The 23396-nt window shown below is 36.2% G+C and overlaps 1 long non-coding RNA gene across 1 annotated transcript; it reads right to left on the reverse strand.

Moving 5' to 3' along the window:
* Window positions 1–881: 881 nt before the first annotated feature.
* Window positions 882–23337, reverse strand: LOC107850576. The gene is made up of 3 exons (XR_007048729.1): window positions 22459–23337; window positions 3885–5548; window positions 882–1474 (listed from the first exon to the last, which is right to left on the reverse strand). It is a non-coding gene; the product is annotated as an uncharacterized LOC107850576 (long non-coding RNA).
* Between the last annotated feature and the right edge of the window lie 59 nt (window positions 23338–23396).

Genomic DNA, 23396 nt, shown 5'->3' on the forward strand with positions numbered 1-23396 from the left:
TGGAACAAAGAATTCGATAAATTATTACTATATATTACTCTCTTCATTTCGAAATAAGTAAATTGTTGGGGTATTTATTAGTGTTTCAAAATAAGGATATCATTAAATTTTTTTTCAAATTTGCCCTTATGATTTGACAACCAATTAACTTTTGAAAAGGTATTACAAGGTCAGTTTTTTTTCCTTTTTTGGGGTAAAAATCAAAAGTTGTATTAAATTTATGTCTTTAATGTTTTTTTCTTAATATGTGTGTCAGAATCTAACAATTCATTTATTATGAAACGGGGGGAGTATTATTATTATTTTTTTAATTCTTCAGAGTTGGATTTCCTTTATCTTCCTAGACTCTACTTATGAAATTAGATGGGTATGTTGTTACTGTATTGAGAGTATGATGTTGATTATTAGTGTATACATAAAGGAAAGGTACCGAAAGGAATTGACGGAAAATAAAGAAAGAATAAGGACCACGTCATGCTAGTACTAAAGGTGACTGACTGGCAGAAGAAAGGTGCAGGATATATAATTCATTTAGCGTGAGATCAACACATAATCTTGGTACTGTTATATAGCTCCAAACTGCAGGCTTTTTTTGTGGATCAAAAGAAAGTCCAAAGCTGATTCTAAAAGCATAATGTTTTCGATTGGGTTTCCTACACTAGTTTCTTATGCTTATAAGATGCTCTTGTTTATCGAATTGGTGGATTTTTTGGGCACCAGTGTGTGCGATAGCTGATGTAAACTAGTCCACACTCTAAATAATTTTGTATCCACAAAATACAAAACAAGCAGGATTCAAAGATATTCGGGCATATTTTATCTGGTACGTCTGAAGATGTAGGGAACAACAAATAAATCTGAGAAAATACACATCCTTGGAACGTAGGAAGTCTAAACTAGTAAACTTTATTCAAACCACAGATGCGGATGTAGATAGTCTAATTGGAGAACATAGAAGTCACAACATTAGAAACCACACATCAATACCTACCAAAACAAACGATTTCAACAAGTCCTAGGAGGGAGGGGGCGAGTTCTGCATTTCAACTACCTTCTTCCATGATTCTCGGCAGGATATCTCAACCCACCACCTCCCCGCATTTTCTCTTAAAGTGAAGAGCTCTGCTCTGCCTTTCCCATTCACCAAATATTGGATACTTGGAAGGTGAGAGAAATCGGCCAATGTGAATTCATCTCCGGCCAAGTACTGGCTCTCTCCAAGCCTCTTTTCACACACATCAAGCACTTTTTTGAGCTTTTCTACTGTGTCTGATCAAGTTCTCATCTTGTTTAAGCTTTATTGGCGGTGCAAAAGCCAGCTATAGAAGAACTCAACTTGGTGGATTGAAGCTTTGTCCTTCTGCCCCTATCCATCGATCTAGAGACGCTTTCTCTAACGAGTTTGTTCCATATAGTCCCTTGTTCCCTTGACTCCCATATTTGTCGCATATGTACCTATTTATAAATCTGGATTCTGGTTTACCAAAAACAGAAGACAGACAACAATGTAAACCAAAATTACACAATGTTATAATCATCAGTGATACGATGAAAGCCCCAAATTCCATCCAGTACTAGTATAAGCATCGTGAAAGCAAACTGCAAATCCAAATTCCATTCTTATCTAAGCAACAAGAAGAAACCCAGTGCAATCCCATAGATGGGGTCTATTACCAGACCTTACCCCTACCTCGTGGAGGTAGAGAGGATATTTCTAAAAGATCCTCTGCTCATACTTATCTAAGCATCATGAACAATAATGCAAGAACCAAATCCTATATTAGTATAAGCAATAGGAAACGAAGACAGACCCAAATTCCCTACTAGTATGAGCATCGAATCATATAATAACATAAAGCATCATCAAAAACATCACATAATAAGTACGGAAAAGGTTCAAAAATATCCTGAACTATCTGAAATAGCTAAAAAATGCTACTCGTTAGATTTTTGGCTCACAAATACCCCTCCGTTAAATATTTGGCTCAAAAATACCGCTCCCTCTAACGGAATTCGGAAAAGGATCAAAAATACCCCTTAACTATCTGAAATAACTCAAAAATACCCCTCTATTAAATATTTGGCTCAAAAATACTCTTCCCTTTAACGAAATTCCACCAAGCATGCCACCTAAATAAAAAAAAACCACGTGACTATACCACATTACCATCCACGTGTAAAATGTTAGTATTTTTTAATTATATGACATTCCTTTCTTCTTTATTTTTATTTTTATTTTTATTTTTTTGCAAAGCAGTGAAACGGAAAAACCAAAAAAACAATCTTTTGCTAATTACTTCATTAGTGTTTTAAAAGTTCTAGATTTCTCCTTTTCATTAGTGTTTTAAAAGTTCTAAATTTCATCTTGTTATTGTCGTTTGGGATCAAGGACAGCTTGATCTTGATCTGATGTTGACTCGGAGGAGGAGCTAGAATGTTAACTTTTAAGCTAGTAAATATTGATGTACTAATAATTGAGTTGAATTTACTACATGCAAATTCTTTTTCAAAATAAATGAATTCCTTTTAATACTTGTTTAATCATTCGAAATGAATTCATTTTTCTAAATTCAATTTTGATGAATAATCTTATTATTTTTAGAACAAGTTTGAAAAGAAGTAAAATGATATTTAATATTGATAAATTATTATTTAATTATGTCATTCGTTAACTTTTTGAAGATGTGTGCCACATTCAAAGATTCATTAATTTTAGATTAGAAGAGGTATTTATTAAATTATTTTAACATAAGCATTTTGAGTAAAAGCTAGCAAAGCCAAACACATCTTTTGAGTAACTAATTTGAAGTTTAGTTTGAAATTTGTTACTTTTACGAGTAAATCTTAATTTTAACTTTTATACTGGCCTAATAATTAATGGGTTTATCAGTTTAATAAGACTCTTTTGTTGGGTTTCATACTTTTAAACCTATTAACAGGAAAAAACTTGTTTTTTAGATGATCAAAGGAATTTGATAATAGCGATGTTACATTTAATAAATTATTTCAAAAAAAAATATTATGTAACCACCGTTTGTCTACTTTGATTAAAAATGAAAAAGCCGTGTAAATTTTGTCCGTTTCACTGACGTTTTTAAATAAAAATAAAAATAAAGAAAAAGAAATGTCATATAATTAAAAAATACTAACATTTTACATGTAGCATAGTCACGTAGTTGTTTTTATTTAGGTGGCATGCTTGGTGGAATTTTGTTAAGGGGAGGGGTATTTTTGAGCCAAATATTTAACAAAGGGGTATTTTTGAGCCATTTCAGATAGTTCAGGGGTATTTTTGATCCTTTTCTAAATTCCGTTACAGGGAGGGGTATTTTTGAGCAAAATATTTAACGGAAGAGTTTTTTTGAGCCAAAAATCTAACGAGGGGCATTTTTGAGCTATTTCAGATAGTTCAGGGGTATTTTTGAGCCTTTTCCATAATAAGTAACAATGTAAGACTCAATTTCCATACTAGTATACGCATCGTGAACAGTAAGGTAAGACCCAATTTCCAAACTAGTATAAGAATCATTTACAACATTATACAACCCAATTTTCATACAGTACAAGCATCATTTACAACAATGTAACACCCATACTGCACATTAGTCTAACCATCATGAACAGCATATATAAGACCTAAATTCCATACAGGACAGGATAAGCATCATCAGATAATAGGATGTCTGGAAAATTCACCAAAGCCAACTTCCTTATTAGAATAAGCATCATCAACAACTGAGTAAGACCCATATTCCATACCAATAAAACAAAGAAAAGAACAATGACGACAACATTGCAATAGTATTGGTTTATGTGGATGACATGCGTATCACAGGAGATAGTCTGAAAACAATTCAAGAAACCAAGGAGAATCAGAAACAAACCTTCAAGATGAAGGATCTGGGGGAACTGAAGTATTTCCTAGGATAGAATTTATCTCTGAAGCAGGACTAAGTGCATTCAAACCTCTGTTAGATCACAGCAAGGGATCCTAATGCATCAAAGAAAATACAGTCTAGAAATCTCTGAAGCAGGACAAAGTACATCTAAACCTACTGTTACTCCTATTGATACAAACACCAAGCTGACAATCAAGCAAAATGATTTCATTAACACTACAACAGATACAAAGAAGACCAGTCATGATCTATTAAATGATCAGCAGACCTACCAGAGATTGATTGGAAAACTACTATATTTAACAATGACCAGACCCGATATATCTTATAGAGTACAAGTCTTAAATCAATTTCTACAGCAGCCGAAAAAGTCACTTATAGAAGCAGCAACAAGGATAGTCAGGTACATCAAAAAATAACCTAGATTAGGTGTTCTGCTGTCAAGCAATCCGAAGAACACATAACAGCCTATTGTGACTCAGATTGGAAATCTTATCCCCATTCTAGAAAGTCTGTAACTGGTAATTGTGTGAAGATTGGAGGCTCACTTGTCACTTGGAAATCTCAAAAAAAAAAAACAATATCTAAAAGTTCAGCAGAAGCTGAATGAAGAAGATGGCAACAACTCTCACTGAAATAGTTTGGTTACTTGGACTTATGAAAGAACTAGGGGAGGAAACCAACCAATGGTCATCTTTAATGAAAGCAAGGCAGAAATGTGAATTGTTGTAAACCCTGCTTATCATGCAAGAATCAAGCATATTAAAGCGGATTGCCATTTCACAAGGGAAAAACTAGTTCAAGGATCCACCAAGTACAACTCAACAAAAGATCAAGCAGATGACTTACTGACCAAAGGATTGAGCAAGCTTCAACATCACTATCTGACTTCCAAGCTAGGAGTTTAACAACATTTCCTCACTTCCTAGCTTGAGGGGGAATGTAAAAGATAGTTAAAAGGGATGATTATTGACTACAAGGGCATAACTGTCTTTACATTATTTCAGCTTGTTAGTTAACTTAGTTAGTTAGTTGTGTGGACCTATACTAGAGTTAGTTAGGATCCGTTAATCCCCTAATAGATAGATAACAGAGGAGGCACTATATAACCTCTAAATGTAATCATTTGGCAACTATTATAATAATTTGCAGTCTCCTCTCTACTCCTTCAATTCTCTGTCTTCTTTAAATTTCTGTCTAAGTCTAGAGTCCTTGATCTTCAAGATCTCTCAAATTACTACACTTACCGACAAAAATTCAAATTAGTCAAGCTCCAGAGAGAACGCCGAACACGGGAAAAGCTTAAAAAATAGAGGAATAAAAATAAAAGGCATTTGAGATGCAATTATAGCGCAGAGCAAAGCACATGGTTCGCAATCTGCGTAATCTATCCGAAACCATACTCAATTTTTAGGCATAAATCTTAGCTTTCTTTCTCTAGAACATCTGCACCCATGGCAAGAACAAAGAAAATATCCCAAAATTCCACGGGAGGAAAGGCGACAAGAAAGCAATTAGCAACAAAAGCTGCAAGGAAATGAGAACCGGGTACTGGAGGGATGAAGAAGCCTCATCATTTCCGTCCTGGAACAGTTGCCCTCCTTGAAATCCGTAAGAACCAGAAGAGCACCGAGCTTTTGATCAGAAAGCTGCCATTTCAAAGAGTTGTAAGAGAAATAGCAGAGGATTTTCAGATGCAACCACATGTTCAAACCATTCCCATACAACCACATGTTCAAACCACCACTATGTTATGAAAACAATAAGTAAAAGATATGGGAAAACTATAACCAACCATTATAACCAAACCCCCCAAAGTATAATTCAAAACCTAAACATTATCACAATTTATGACATAAGAACAATTCATAAAACATGCCTTTAATAAGAACTAACAATGAGGGAGGAGTAACATGCCTTATTTACGAAGATTCATGGATAGAAACTTGACTCTTGAGCCTCTAGATATTCACCTTATAGCAAACCCTAGCCAACCTTCTTGAGAGAGTTTAGAGAGGATTTGAGAGTGCTTTATCTTTCCAAATTGAGTTATGAAAGGCCCCCAAGGGTTATCTAACGTGGGGAAATAAGGGTTTTGGGGTGGGCAATATCCAGACTACCCTCAGCTTAAAAGCTGAAAACCTACCCACAGGAGGGTATGACCCATCCCCTTAAACATACCCTAGGGTATGAGTGGTACCCTTGTCTCATACCCTAGCACCACCTTGGACCTCCATACTGCCCAACATACAACCACACATACCCAACTCATACCCTAGCATATATGTAGTACCGTAGGAATCGTACCTTGGTCAGAATCCACTAGACTAGACGATAGGCATCATACGGTTTGGCAAGATACCACTCTTACCCTATCATATGAAAAGTAAGATGTTGACTCGTACCCTAGATAAAATGCAACCCAAACTCACTATCTATCATACTAGAATAAGGAAACCAAATTGTACCCTAGTTTACTACTAGTACCCATGAACTGTATGTTGTTTTGAGTGTTCAAAACTCAAAGAAATTTTGCAAGGGCCAAAGTTTAGGGTGTTTCATTCTCTCCCACTTAGAATCATTCATCCTCGAATGACGGGTAAAGGGAATCATAAGCATGAGATAACACATTAAAACACACCAAACTTCCCTCCAACCAAATTAGAAGACAAAGGCATAAATCAAGATGAGAAGATCATTACATACCCCAAGCATGATTTACACCCCAACACCTTTATTCCGATCTTTTATTAAGTTAGAAAACAAAGATGCAAGGAAATCCAACCCTTCTTTTAACCAAGTTAGAAAACAAAGATATGATAAACAATATATACCTTATGCACGAGTTTCCAGAATGAAGAACCAATGAGAATACCTGGACTCCATGCCCTCTTTTGTATCCCAAACGGCTTCTTTGGACTTTTGGTTCCACCATAGAACCCTCACAAAAGCCACACGTTTTTGTTCGTAAACAACGAACTTACCTACCCAAGATCCTCACCGGGACCTCCTTAGGATATAAAGTCTCGAGATACCAATACCACCCAAAAACAATAACCAACAAAGGACCATACATACCTTACCTCAACACAACCACATGGGATACCGAAAGAATGGAACTCAACCTAGAAGGCAACTCCAATTCAACTTACAATTCCCCATAGACATGTCACTAAGAGAGCTTGAGTCTAGCTGCGTATTCAAAGCTAAAAAGAGTTAACTTAGGCTATCGGGCTCTATTCCTTACATCCATCCAAAAACACTGGTCCGCCTCATCACTAAAGTCAAACACCAAGACCTACCAAAATTCTAAGTACCCAACACCACGATTGGTATATCTATCAATCACACCATTCTAGCTTACCTTTTCTATACCCGCAACATGATTTATCCTTCCAAAGGTTTAGTAACATCTATCATTTTCACAAAGATTTTCACCACCTAATCCTCTTCTAACTGTTTCTTATGGAAAAAACCTTACCTCACCCTCCAAAACCTTAGCTCTAGTAGTCACTCTAGAATCTTTCTCACTAGGGACTTCTACTCTACCTCATTTAAAAACATCACTACACCTCCAAAGCCATCACTACCCTAACATAAGAAGGGTCATTAAGGAACTAAAGTGCCAGAATCACTCATGCTACTCAAGGCGAAACCACCAAAATGAGACACAGTAAAATAGGCACAAAGTACTTCATAGCAACCACCTAGGTATAAATGAATCATCCCAACAAAACCATACAATAGTAGGAGTCCTTAGCACTGGACACCGAAAGACACACGACCGCATGCACTATAGGTAATGCAACGTAAGGTCAAGATTTATATCCAGGGAACAAGGCAAATACAGAATGCGAACCTTAAGCATAAGCAGTATTAGAATGCATGCAACATTAGTAGAGCGCCTTCTTAACCAAAATAGGAGGGAATCACTGGAATATGCACCCCAACCTTCCCTTGAAGTCCACCGCCAGAAGAAAATTTAAGATTAACCCTTAACCTTCATCCCGTGACACCTAAAAGCACAATACTCAGCTCTAATGGGCATCACCAAGGGCGTACACTAGGGATGCTTGTTTCCTACGTATGAAACCTCCTATCCTGTGAGTGGTAATTTAGTGCATGACTTACAATGATTATCCTAGCGATAATATAGCTTATGATACATTAAGCATGTTCATATGAGTCACTTAAGGTAATACAAGCTAAGAGTTTTTGAATCCATCAAGTTTTAGTGTTCGATTTTGTAAGGGTTATCTTTGAATGAGTATAACCCGATGTTAATGTGGTATTTTGGCTGATTTAGACCCAAAAAATTGTAGACAATCGAATTAGCTTTCCAATGATACCAATTTCGCCTTAATCCAATACCCGAGCAAAAAGTTATGCCTTTTCTCGTGAGAGACAGTAAGGATAGACGATTGGTTAGGCGCCGCCCAACCCAAACATAGGCCATTGGTTAGGCGCCGCCTAACCTAGATTAGGCAATCACTTGGGCGCTGCCTAAGTCAGTTCCAGGTGCCAAAAACACTCTGTTTTGAGTTATTTTAAGGGTAATTAAGTCTTTTAACACTCCTTACACGTCCCTAAACTTAACCCTACGAAATATATAGCTTCTAAACACATTACAACCCTATTAACATCTAAAAACTCATCATCCAAGAGCACCATAGGAGAAAAACAACTAGGGTTGCACAATCAAGCTTGAAGATCAAATTTCAAGGAAATTCCTCCGTCAATCATCAAGAACCTCCCTTCCAAGGTATGCGTAGTGTTCATCCAAGGATTCTTTTCGTCCGTGGAGTTCAAGAATCAATCTTTAAAATAAAAAAGCTTGGTTGATTGTGGTGATATGATCAAACCCATGTTGATGCTTGTTTGTTTTGCTATATAATAGTATTGTGACTGTATATCTCATGAAAGTTATGTTGTTAGTTGAAAAACATGATCGTTAGATGGATTGATAGAATGCAAGTATGAAATCCACCTATGCCTTAAAAAATGCATGCAAGGTGTTCGATAAAATGCCTAGTATGTTAGAACTTCATATTTACATGATTTCATGAGATCTAAATAACAAGTTCATGTTAGTCATACACTCTAATATGAATTTCCATGCAAATTATGTGTTGTTATTGTTGTGGTATAAAGCATGTATGATAATGGAGATATAAATTATGTACACAAAATATATCCATGCTTTCCCTACCATGTTTGAGATGTTGAATAAATACATGAAGTATAATATCCCCAAATCATTACAATATGAACTAAACGTTACATGTTGCCGTTCCCTTACGCTTGAATGGTTTCCATGCGATTGCTATGAATAGTATATGTTGTCGGAATGCTCATGATATTAGAATATAAGATTTATGACTTGATTATTAGCATTCCTATTCATGATAGATATTATGATGACCATGTACTTCATGAAATCCCCCACTCATGTATTATGAATTTTTATTGATGGTCGTGTACTCAAGAAATTCAAGTTGTGTCAGTTTTTTCCATCGAGTCCTGGGGGTACTTGTACTCGAAAAATATAGCTGTGTGCCTAGGGCCATGTCATGTTTTCACGATACTCTCAGTCAAGCCATGATCTATAGAATTCAGTCAGTCGTGTGACTCAGGAAAACTCAGAAATCTCAGTAATTTCAGTAGTCCAGAAATCTCAATAATCTCAGTGCTCAGTAACCTCAGCAACCTCAGTATTCACAGTCAATCTCAGTAACTTCAGTACTCTCAACTAGTCCTCAAAACTCAGTACATTCCGTCAGTCATTGGAATCCAGTAAACTTAGTTTAGCTGTGCTAAACAATACCACTAGTATCAGTCCAGTTAATCAGTATTAGTTCAGCTAATTAGTTTAGTTCAGTTATCCAGTTCAGCTTAGTTATTCAGTTCAGTGTCCTTCAGATGGGAGTAGAAGTTAGCACCTAGTGAACCCAAGAATGGGAACTCACCCGCCAGTTCCGGGTGTGATTCTTAGTAGTCATCCTTGTGTTCCAGAACTACATAGCCAGCGTAGGTTGAGACATCTTAACCCATCAGATTAGGGTTGATGAGATGGATTAACCCATCAGTTTAGGGTTCCCACCGTTCTTATTGAGTACCTGCCAGTATAGGGTTCTCACAGCTGTCCTTACCAGTGGCGCGGTATTGACACCCCTCCAGTTGGAGCAAAGATTGGACCCCAGCTTAGCTATTATAGCGTATTTAGAGCATGTCGGTTAGATAACTACTTCCCACAGTTTTAGTTACAGATTTCAAGACTATCAGCTATAGCTACCCAATCTCAGTAAAGAACTCAGATAGTTCTTCAGATTTTAGTATATCGGGACGGTCAGATACAGTCAACTCAGAAATAGAGTTGAACTCAGATAGTTTCCTTCAGATTTATGGACTGTCAGATACAGTCACTTATGCTATCAATCACAAAAGTTATCAGAACTCATGCTATCAGTACTCAGCTTCAGGACTGTCAGATACAGTCAATTAAACCAGTTTTTCATAATTTGAACTGTCAGAAACAATCATTTTTTTATCAGTAATATAGTATCAGTCTCCCAGTATTCATTAATACAGTATCAGATCCATCACTTATTAGTGATTTACATATCAATATCAGTAAACTCAGTCTTTAAGAATCTCATTATCAGTACACATGTTGTCAGTATTCAGACTCAGTAGTCCGTATCTCCATGAGTTCAGTTACAGTTATGTATGCATGCATGTACTCTCACCTTCATATCAGTCAGTATCTATTCATGTTTCAGGTCCTCCTGATTTACTCCTCCAGTTAGCCCTCCTTATGGAACAGTGTAGTGATGAGCAGTTATTTAGATAAGAGAAGATTGTTGCATGCTTACTTTGCACAAGGGTGAAGTTGTGAAGATAGGCTTGAATGTCATGATAAATATGCAAGTAAACATCTAGCAAGGGGTCGTATTTAGAAGTTGGAAAAGTACAAAGTGTAAGTGTACATTTAGATCCTTGACTTATGTCAGTCCCCAGCATGTAGCCATCAAAAACTCAGTTGCCAACTCAATTATAGTTTTAGTATCCAGCACTCAGTGATCAGTGTTCAGTCCTTGAATTTAGTACTTCTGTACTAGCTATAGTCTTATTTATATGTCATTTTCAGTTCAGTAACCAGATTTGAAACTCAGTTCAGTTCCAGACATGCTTTACCATAGCATTAAGGTTGTCAGTACTCAGTTATTAGTGTTTCAGTACCCCAATTTATAGAATACCTTAGAACCATGTCGTACGCTTGGTCTCGCATTCGAAAATAATACAGACTTCATGAATCCATGCTCAAATACCTCATTCTACTCAATTAGTCCGTATCTCCTATGCATAAAACTCAAAAATCTTAGCCCAACTATACAGACTAAGTACAGTTTAGCTTTGCAAATCCAGTATTCAGCTATCAGTTATTCAGTTAATCAGATAAGTTAGTATATTTATGCACTCGTATTCAGCTCAGTTCATGTATCATGTCTCAGTTTCAGATCCTAGTTATTCAGTCATGACTCAGTTCCTAGGTGTTCTGAACATCGCCTCAATTTCCCTCAGTAGCTCATCCAAGTCAGTATTCTTTGAGGGACATAGTGTCCCAAGGGGGAGATACATCATACCCCCAAACTTTCATGACATAAACATGCTGCTCTATTTTCTTTTGATAAATCTAGTTTGTAGAAGGGGTACTTATAAGTTAACCCTCAAACTCTAACTTCAGTCGTATGCCATGTTTTCAAGATTCAGTTCAGATCATGATATTCCGTATATCTACCACATCCCAGACTTAGTTATGTTCTCATGTTTCCGATCATGCATATGGAGTAATTAATCTCAAACTTATTGGTATTATCAGTTCAAGGTAACAATTTTCTTTAAACTTACTCGTTCTCATGTTCATATTTTAGTGCCAAACTTGGTATTCAGTTCCATGCTCAGTTTTCAGTTCAAAGTTGATACCTTTACCATTGCATGATCATGAGTAAGTTTAGTCATGAATTCACGCATCAGATATGTGTGATCAGCTCATCAGTACTTTCAGTTATGCATTCACGTATCATGTCAGTCATATAATCATGCATTAGATATGCATGGATTCATCCTTACAGTTGTGCGTCAAATATGCTTTCTCATTTTGAGAAAACTTACTTTATTAGAATCCTCAGTCTTATATTCATGAATCAGCTTCCCATGTATCAGATATGCATGTCCAGTATGTTGTGCTCAGCTTTAAGTCAGGCCAGTCAGGAAACCATGTTTCAGTAGTGTATGTCTTGTACATACTTCATTTTATCATCTCTCCCGCTTCAGTTAATTTCCATTCGAGGACAAATGTTCCCAAGGGGGAGATATTGTAATACCCCTTATGTTTCTAAGCTAGGAGACGAACCATTTTTCCTACGTATGAAACCTCCTATCCTGTGAGTGGTATTTTAGTGCATGACTTACAATGATTATCCTAGCTATAATATAGCTTATGATACATTAATCATGTTCATATGAGTCACTTAAGGTAATACAAGCTAAGAGTTTTTGAATCCATCAAGCTTTAGTGTTCGATTTTGTAAAGGTTATCTTTGAACGAGTATAACTCGATGTTAATGTGGTATTTTGGCTGATTTAGACCCAAAAAATTGTAGACAATCGAATTATCTTTCCAACGATACCAATTTTTCCTTAATCCAATACCCGAGCGAAAAGTTATGCCTTTTTTTGTGAGAGACAGTAAGGATAGACGATTGGTTAGGCGCCGCCCAACCCAAACATAGGCCATTGGTTGGGCGCCGCCTAACCTAGATTAGGCAATCACTTGGGCGCCGCCTAAGTCAGTTCCAGGTGCCAAAAAGACTTCGTTTTGAGTTATTTTAAGGGTAATTAAGTCTTTTAACACTTCTTACACGTCCCTAAACTTAACCCTACGAAATATATAGCTTCTAAAAATATTACAACCCTATTAACATGTTAGTACAATCAAGGAGAAAAACATGTTAACATGTTAGTACAATCAAAGCTCATCATCCAAGAGCACCATAGGAGAAAAACAACTAGGGTTGCACAATCAAGCTTGAAGATCAAATTTCAAGGAAATTCCTCCGTCAATCATCAAGAACATCCCTTCCAAGGTATGCGTAGTGTTCATCCACGGATTCCTTTCATCCGTAGAGTTCAAGAATCAATCTTTAAAATACAAAAGCTTGGTTGATTGTGGCGATATGATCATACCCATGTTGATGCTTGTTTGTTTTGCTATATAATAGTATTGTGACTGTATATCTCATGAAAGTTATGTTATTAGTTGAAAAACATGATCTTTAGATGGATTGATAGAATGCAAGTATGAAATCCACCTATGCCTTAAAAAATACATGCAAGGTGTTCGATAAAATTCCTAGTATGTTAGAACTTCATATTTACATGATTTCATGAGATCTAAATAACAAGTTCATGTTAGTCATACACTCCAATATGAATTTCCATGCAAATTATGTGTTGTTATTGTTGTGGTATAAAGCATGTATGATAATGGAGATATAAATTATGTACACAAAATATATCCATGCTTTCCCTACCATGTTTGAGATGTTGAATAAATACATAAAGTATAATATCCCCAAATCATTACAATATGAACTAACCGTTACATGTTGCCGTTCCCTTACGCTTGAATGGTTTCCATGCGATTGTTATGAGTAGTATATGTTGGCAGAATGCCCATGATATTAGAATATGAGATTTATGACTTGATTATAAGCATTCCTATTCATGATAGATATTATGATGACCATGTACTTCATGAAATCCCCCACTCATGTATTATGAATTTTTATTGATGGCCGTGTACTCAAGGAATTCAAGTTGTGTCAGTTTCCTTCCATCGAGTCCTGGGGGTACTTGTACCCAAAAAATATAGGTGTGTGCCTAGAGCCATGTCATGTTTTCACGATACTCTCAGTCAAGCCATGATCTATAGAATTCAGTCAGTCATGTGACTCAGGTAAACTCAGAAATCTCAGTAATCTCGTAGTCCAGTAATCTCAGTAATCTTAGTGCTCAGTAACCTCAGCAACCTCAATATTCACAGTTAATCTCAGTAACTTCAGTACTCTCAACCAGTCCTCAGAACTCAGTACATTCCGTCAGTCATTGGAATCCAATAAACTTAGTTTAGCTCTGCTAAACAATACCACTAGTATCAGTTCAGTTAATCAGTATCAGTTCAGCTAATTAGTTTAGTTCAGTTATCCAGTTCAGCTTAGTTATTCAGTTCAGTGTCCTTCAGATGGGAGTAGAAGTTAGCACCGAGTGAACCCAAGGATGGGAACTCACTAGCCAGTTAAGGGTGTGATTCTTAGTAGTAATCCTAGTGTTCCAGAACTAAGTAGCCAGCGTAGGTTGAGATATCTTAACCCATTAGATTAGGGTTGATGAGGTGGCTTAACCCGTCAGTTTAGGGTTCCTACCGTTCTTATTGAGCACCTGCCAGTATAGGGTTCTCACAGCTGTCCTTACCAGTGGCGCGGTATTGACACCCCTCCAGTCGAGGCAAAGATTGGACCCCAGCTTAGCTATTATAGCGTATTTGGGGCATGTGGGTTAGATAACTACTTCCATAGTTTCAGTTACAGATTTCAGGACTGTCAGCTATAGCTACCCAGTCTCAATAAAGAACTCAGATAGTTCTTCAGATTTCAGTATATCAGGACGGTCAGATACAGTCAACTCAGAAATAGAATTGAACTCAGATAGTTTTCTTCAGATTTGTGGACAGTCAGATACAGTCACTTATTCTATCAATCACAAAAGTTATCAGAACTCATGCTATCAGTACTCAGCTTCAGGACTATCAGATACAGTCAATCAAACCAGTTTTTCATAATTCGAACTGTCAGAAACAATCATTCCTTTATCAGTAATATAGTATCAGTCTCCCAGTATTCAGTAATACAGTATCAGATCCATCACTTATTAGTGATTTACATATCAATATCAGTAAACTCAGTCTTTAAGAATCTCATTATCAGTACACTCATGTTGTCATTATTCAGACTCAGTAGTCCGTATCTCCACGAGTTCAATTACAGTTACGTATACATGTATGTACTCTCATGTTCATATCAATCAGTATTTTTCATGCATATAACCCTTTACATTTAGCCTACCTCACTCGTATAATCAGTACATTCAGACGTACTGACGCACTTGCGCTATGGTGCATTCTCTTAGGTTACACCATAGGTTCAAAAGCATGAGCTCCAAATCAACAGTAGATTCCAGGATCAGTAGTCAGAGTTAGATATGAGTCCTCATCCTTTGAGGACATGATGATTTCATTTCTATATCAGTTTTTAATTTATTTCAGTAGTTGGAGTTAGTTGGGGACATGTCCCATCAACTCCTTATTCAGTTCAGTTAGAGGCTTTCAAACTAGATGTCAAATTAGATGTTCAGACTTCAGTATTTATGTTTCTTTTTGGTATTGTTATACCATATTTTTCAGATATGTATCAATATTGAACCTTATGGCCTTACAGTTCATGTTTCCGCATATTTTATGAGATATTATGCAGTTTACAGGTACAGATATCAGTCATGGGTTAGCTTGTGGTCCTTTGGGGTCATGAGCACCGTGTAGCATTTCGGTTCAGAAAATCGGGGCGTTACAGGCATAGTTATACAAACTCCATGCTCTAACCCATCCAATGACTTATTCCCCAATCCACCAGTTCAGTTTGAACCCCCAGCCTATATGTCACAACTTTACCCCTATTGTATTCTCCAAGCCATCAACCTCACCCCTTCTACATGCCTCATCCAACCTACCCATCTACCTCCATAATCTTTGCATTGTTATCCCCAAGCTACCATCCTTCATTCATCAACATCAATATCTAGGATTCACATTTAGTATCTATCAACCACCATGCACTACCTAACAAAACACCCCATATAGAATATAAATATATAGTCCACCCTACAAGGAGGACACCCTAAATTTCTTATTCACCCACCAATCTCTTATATATTCCCATGGGGTACCATTCTCTTTTCCTTACGCATGAAAGAACGGAAGCACTCCACGGAGAAATACTGGGATGGCTGAAATCCTTATCTAAGGGGCCTTTTAACTATTTCTTAAGCTCCCCCAACTCAACCGGAGCTATTCTATAAAGATGGAATAGAAATTGGACAAGTGTCCAAAACAAGATCAATCCACAACTCCCCACTAGAAAGACACCATGAGGGACCTCAGGAAAACTCATCCACCACCGAAACCGAATACAAAGAAAGAACTTCTGAGTTAGAATCTTTAACCCAGACTAGATAATCGAGATAGCCTCTTTAGAGGTTAATCTCCGAGCTCTAAGATATAATATAACCTTTCCCTTAATAGCTAGGGAACAAAACCATCCTCCGATTCTATATCCAACTCACCAGGGAGTCTAAAGACAACCTTACTAGTTCGATAATCTAATGATGCATAGCACGAGTGTAACCAATCAATCCCTAAAATAACATTGAAATCCACCATATCTGAGTCAAACAAATCCACCAAAGCCCTTTTACTACAAACAGATACCGCACCCCCCCTATAGACCCTTTTGGCAATCACAGGGTCACCTACCGGGGTAGGAACGAAAAAAGAGTTCAAAATAACCTTGGGTCTAAAACTAATATACACCGCCACAAATGGGATCACATAAGAGAGAGGGGACCCCGAACCAATAAACCATACACATCACGAGAAAAAATTTTGCAATATACACATCACGAGAAAAGAGTTTGCAACATACCAGTGTCTGCATCAGAAGATGCTTAGAACTCCTAAGGGATAGTAAGAGCATTGAGATGATTCCGACCAATGTCAAAGCCAGAAGCAACATCCTTTGATGCAAGAGCTAGAGAAGTGGCAACTGGTATCCTATTCGCCCAAGTGGCAATCCTTATGGGACATTCCCATTGCATGTAACCCAACTGACCACAACTAAAATACCAATTTCTCCTTTTTTTGCAACAACCACTGTGCGATCGACCATAAAAACTATAAGGAGGATAGGATAGTGCAGATTGGTCCCCGCTGGTCTAAGATTGGGCAACTTGTGCGCTAGAAGCATTACCATTCTAAAAACGTCTGTCTCCCAACGGCTTCGAGTAGGGAGCACTATCCATAGAGCAGGAGTTAGGACCCACCCAACTCTTCCTCTTGGACCACTTACTACCATAATATTGGCCTCTTCTTTGTTCAAAAAACTAAGACCTCTTACTCTGCCTATTTCCTAACCTCGCCTTATTCTCTCCCGTACTAATAGGACTAGATTGGCATGACAGAGTTGTCACTATCTGGGTCAATAGATTAATAGAATGTCGTAACTCAATATTGGTAACCTCTTCTTGAGGTAACTGAACATAAGTGCCACCTTCCGGAGTAAGGTCAATGGAAACCGGTGGAACTCCATATGGAAAATCCGAAACGACAACCCTTGACCGTATTTGTACCCCATAAGTTGGACGAGATCTATCCTTAAGTGGGACAGGTGAGTTTCCACAAACTTTAGATCATTGAGAGGACATGATCAGAAAGGTGAACCAAAAGAGGATTTAGAAAAGAGTTAAAGACCTTAGACTCCATAGCCCGAAAGTAGAACAAGAAAGTGAAACATTCCTAAATGCCTCATAGACTCTTAATTATAAGTGTGGTGCATGACACACCTATAAGCAAGACTCTACTAGACACAGTTTTATGGACACCTCATGAAACCCAAACTTAGGCTCTGATACCAACTTGACATGACCCAAATTGGGGCCTTGTCGTAATGGGCATCTCAAGTCCAACCAGGACTGGAGACCACCCCCGACACCCAATCTAACCAATATATACCCTGAGATGAATGAATTTCAAACATATAACAAGATAGCAAATTAGAAGATATAATGACTTTGGGATAGGTCTACTTACTAGACCAACCCAACCAAGTCAATCTATCCAATAACCAACCAACCAAACCAAAAACAATAATCCAATGTATATATAAATATATCACGATCATTCCATACCCAATTCCACAGTTGTCCATACAAAACCCCTAAACCAAACCAAAGAGTATTTAGTCGGGACATTCCCCCGACCATAGCCAAAAACCAAAGTTTATGAAAAGATAAAAATATGTAAAGTTATCCATGACATAAAATGGATGTCTTTCGAACTAGGGAAGATCACCACTTCAATCCAACACCGACAGTCACAAATCCGATCAATGAGCAGGATGAGTAGTGTGGCCAGTTCTTGCATCACGTGGGGATACAGCGCCCGAAGATGGGTTAGCAGGTGAATGCTAGCATGCACTTATGCACTCAAGATAATGATAAAATAATGCAACCTTTAAAATCAAGTAAACCAATGAGATGCATCCACAACCATACATATATACATATATATAACCTTGCCGGGAAAGAGAACCAGGTTTAGCATGCCTTTGAAACCATAATGCTCTTAATCTTTTTTTTCAACATAATGCTCCTAATCTGATTATTCAATATAATCAGATATGGGTAACCTTATGGATATTAATTTCACCATTTAGTTTACAGCAAAAAGAACCACTTTTTCCAACATACAACCCTTTAGGCTTAAAAGTTGAGGGAATTGACAAGGAAACTTTTGTTTTTTATTTTATCCTTGGGGAACATTGTCTCTAACTATAAACATCAAATAAAAAAACGTACACCACTTAAGGTGTGTTCGGACTGAAGGAAATTTCCAATTTCCCATCTCAAACAGAAAAACTTATACCACTTAGGGTGTGTTCGGTCGAAAGAAAATTTCTAATTTTCTCATGTTTGGTTGGTCAAATATTTTGGGAGTGCTTTCTCTAGGAAAACACGCTCGTTAAAAATAAGGAAAATTACTTACCTAATGAAAGTAGAGAAAATAGGTTTCACTAGTAACATTCCATATTTATTGTGTACTCACAACCTCCAATATACTTTATCTTCACCCCTACCTCTCGTAGCCATCATCCCCACCCCCCACACCCCTACCTCTCTATACCTACCCCTTTTAGTATTTATCTAAATTATAAGCAAATGTTTTTAGATAAACCTTTTGGCTTACACACTGAATATAAGAAAATAATTAAGAAACCCACTTATTTTTCTAAAAAATATTTTCCAGGAGAAATATTTTCCTTCACACCAAACACACCCTTAAAGTTCCCATTTTTTAGCTCTTTCTCACATAAATCGCAGTTGACATTTGCTAGTAACCACTAAGATATTAAAACTTGGTAGTAATTCCCTTTAAAACATATGAGTCAATTTGTTCCCTTAGCTGTTGTTAGATAGGATACCCATCAAGAATGGATCTTTTTCCCATTTACAGCCTTCTAGAGGAGTTATATTTGGCTAATTAAGAAAAATCAATTCAATAAATTTCCAATTCTGAATGAAAGAAAAAGTAATTCAATACATTTTTCTGTTTAGAAAAAGAGAAATGCTGAAATCATTCAAGAAAGAAAAGTAAGGAACCATAAATAAAGATTAATCAGCTAGAGAGAGAATCTATGATAGGGAGTGAAGACACTTGAAGAGAATTCTTCAAGGAAGCTCAATTCACTACAAATGCAAAAGCCTTTGTTTTTCCCACCACTTTGCGGAAAGGGACAAATCAACATAATAATTTCGAGAAATATCGTGATATTATTTTGATATAAACAATGTGACAAGCTATCTCACATAATGATTGAGATAAAATAATCTTCTAAAATACTTTAATAGAGTATCCTAATTTATCCATCTCACAACCAAATGACCCATTTATATTTGTGTGCCAACTACTCAAATATTATGAGACATTTCACTATCTTGTGTTTATATATTCTAGATAGTCGTTTCCCATTCCAGCACGAGCCCAATGACAATAATTTATTTGTATATATGAGTGAAATTCAGGAAAATGAGCATGGGGGCATTGAAGGCAGAATATCATTGCCATTTGTTGAAAGATTGGTAAACATGTCTCAAGGTGCGACAAACATCATAATTTAGTCTAAGATTGCTTCTAAAATTTGTTCCTAAACTATCAAGAACCAATATTATAACATATTTAATCTCCAACTACTTCAGTTGGCTTCGGTTGCAACGTCCTTGGTTGGTCTACTAACCTTCACACTGAGTTCAATAGTAAAGAGAGTGGTAATAATGATAATACTAGAGATGAGTTTGATAACATGTCGTTAACCCTGTAAAATGAAAGAAATTGTAAACACCTTAGAAATTAGCAGCTAGTAGGCTGGCAAGGGTTCCAATATCTCATTCCAATAGAAGATGGAAAGGGATGTTTATTTTTGTTGAGGAAATAGTTGCAAACTGTTGAGTACAGTAAAATATTAAAGAAGAAAAATCAAGGACAATAGCCAGCTTAGATACCAACAACACTGCCAAAAATAATGTAACAACTAATAATTGGATTTTCATATGCTCTTGGGAAAATAAATCACCATATTACTGACACCCAAGGGGTAGCATACTGGTTAACAAAGTGGGTTAAAAACTTGAGGTCTTAAGTTCAAATATGTAATTCTTTTTACCTATCCTAGCTTTGATATACAGCTTCAAGGAAAAAGGAAAGAGCACAACACATAATTCCAATTAATATAGAAAGGGTTTTAAGCAATTTTAGAATTATGTGTAAATGAGAAAATAAACAGACGAACCTTTCAAAGCAGCAATTATTGCCTTGGGGTTAGTTGGGTATAGCTGACGTTGTGATTGATATAGACAAAGTTCTAATTCACATAGGGAGCCTTTTTGTTGGAAAAAGTAAAGCTTTACTCAATTCCATTCGTAACCTGGGCCTAAGAGAATACTATGGAGATGATTAAACTAATTCGGGGTACAATTTTGATAGGATGGAGTGATTTCTAGTCCATTGAATGAATTATTTTATTTCGACATTGGCTTCTAGCTCTACCCATGAAAGCTGACGAAAAAAGAAAGTAGTAAGCTAATTTTCAGCAGTTTCAACTTTATCAATGAAGCATAGTATCTTCTTCAGGTGACCATGACCCTCTTTTCACATTAGTCTTATTTCATCAAGGAGATCTTCGCATTTTTCTTAATTTTTTTTCATTTCTCTCTATTTTTAATCTTCTTGTTGTATGAGCATTTTCTTGGAACTTCTGAAGAAGTTTTCTTAATGTGGGAAGAGATAATTATTCTTTGACACTATTCCAAATATGTTCAACAACAGTAGGTCTAACCAAAGAAACCTTAGAATGAACCTATTCACTTTTCTCTTCAACTCATTTTCCTTTCATTTTTATAATTTTACCAAATCAACCAAACATCTTCTAGGCATACACAGGCAGAGAGATTTAATTTGCAAGAAAAGGTGTTGGGGGATTTTTGCTTATGTCTCTTATTGCATTCCTATGAAGCGTTTCGAGAATCATTACTCATTCTAGTCCATTGACTTGATTATTTTGTATGGATGTCGGCTTAGAGCTCCATCCATGGTCATCAACACACATAGAGAAAGGTAATAGAAATTAAAATAAGGAATTCTATAAGCTTAACATCTTCTTCAGGTGACCATATTCTTATCATAATAAGAAGCTCTTCCCATTTCTATTTATTCTTTTTCATTTTTCCTCACTCTGTATTTATAATATACTCGGTTGGCTCACCAACAACAGAACAATTTGAAGTTGAGGTAACTTACACCAACTGCTAAATTTCCCTAATTACCATAATAATTTAGTACCTAATGACCATCATAATATTCCAAATTCCTCTTCTTTACCTTATAACTTGTCCAATTTAAGAAACAACATCCTTAATTTTAGTGATCATCCTAATTCACAAGGAAACATAGTTATTGACCTCAGCAAGAATAATTCAAATAACCATCAATTTCCCTTTGCAAATAGTTCTTCAAATTCTCACGATATAGGCCATTCTAATTGGATGCCTAAATTACCTAATTATGAGGAGAACAACCATTTTGTTTGTCCTAAATTACAAGGTGAACATCATTATAATCATCACACTAGTAATAATATACTCCTATGTTGGATCATGAAAATATGAGTGTTGTTGCTTCTGATCCTAATTGTTGTGGCCACTGCTATTTCTTCACCCCTACCGCGGAAAATTGGAATCCAAACAGGCAACTTCATTGGAGAATTTTCACAAATAGCTAGGGAGCAAAAGGTGACATAAATAATGAATTTTCCAAATTATGATGCTGATGCTTCTTTTCCCGCAAGCAATCAAACCGTAGAATGAAAGAGTGAATAAACAAAAATACCCAACAATTTGTTTTTCCTTAAACTACTTTCATTGAGTAAGCTGAAATTCAACTCAAAAGAATCATAAGTAAATAGATAAAGAGAATTCTAGCTGAAAACATTAGATCCAAAAGTAGACTAATCAACAAACAGAGAAGAAATGAAAGATATATACATATACCGGAAAAAGAAATAGAAGAGCATAGAAGATGCCAAACAATGTAAGTTGTTGTGTAGCTAGAGGTGCATACCTATAAAAAGTTATTGTGTTGCTGTAGAAAGGCGAAATGGTCTGATAGTCTCTTATACTTGATTCAGATTGTAAACTGAACCCTTTTACTTCATGAAGTTTCTACCAGACAAACTCGTTCAAATTAAAAATTTTAAACCCGCACGTTTCTCACTTGGTATGTCATAGATTACATATCATATCCACATCAGAAAAAAAAATGCCACATCATATCCACATTAGCAACCACATCATTTTTATAATCATCTACTAAATAAACTTATTATCCTCTATTTTTAGAAAGAAAAAAAAGATTCAAGTTTTATATGACAAAAATTTGAAAAAATCACTACAAAAAATATTTTTGCAAGAATTTTTATCCATTTTTTCTAGCTATAGCTCGCCAAGATTGTCAACCAACCAACTAGAAAACCCCCTATACAACAATATTGTCACAAATCTAACCAAGCAAAGGAAACTCTTATGTCAAAAATTTCATACAAATATTCAAAAATCTCACAAAAGAAAGGAAATGTTTTGACAAATCTAAAGTAGGCAGAGGTAATTAAAATTTTCCACAAATATGAGGATGTCAATGGAGACTTTGTCATGAAATTTTGTTCAAAATCTAATCATAAAGGCAAACACTTCTGACAAATTTGACAAAGGAAAAAAGAAAAATTAACCCATGGCCATGGACAAGTTAGAATTTCAATGACTTCTTCATTGTTTCCCAATCGTCGATTCAGAAATTATCAAGGAAGAAAATCAATGGGGTTAAGAGAAGAACAAGAATGGAAAGGGTTGTGTGGGGTGCGTAGGGGGGAGGGAAAGGATAAGTAGGGAAGGCTATGTTTTAAAAAATATTATTTAAATATTTTTCATATTCTATTATCTTTAAATTTTTTCCTCATTTTAATATATTTTAATTTAATTTGGTGCATACACTTGCTTTTAAGA

This window comes from Capsicum annuum, chromosome 12 (assembly GCF_002878395.1).
Source record: "Capsicum annuum cultivar UCD-10X-F1 chromosome 12, UCD10Xv1.1, whole genome shotgun sequence".
In the NCBI taxonomy this organism is placed as follows: domain Eukaryota; kingdom Viridiplantae; phylum Streptophyta; class Magnoliopsida; order Solanales; family Solanaceae; genus Capsicum; species Capsicum annuum.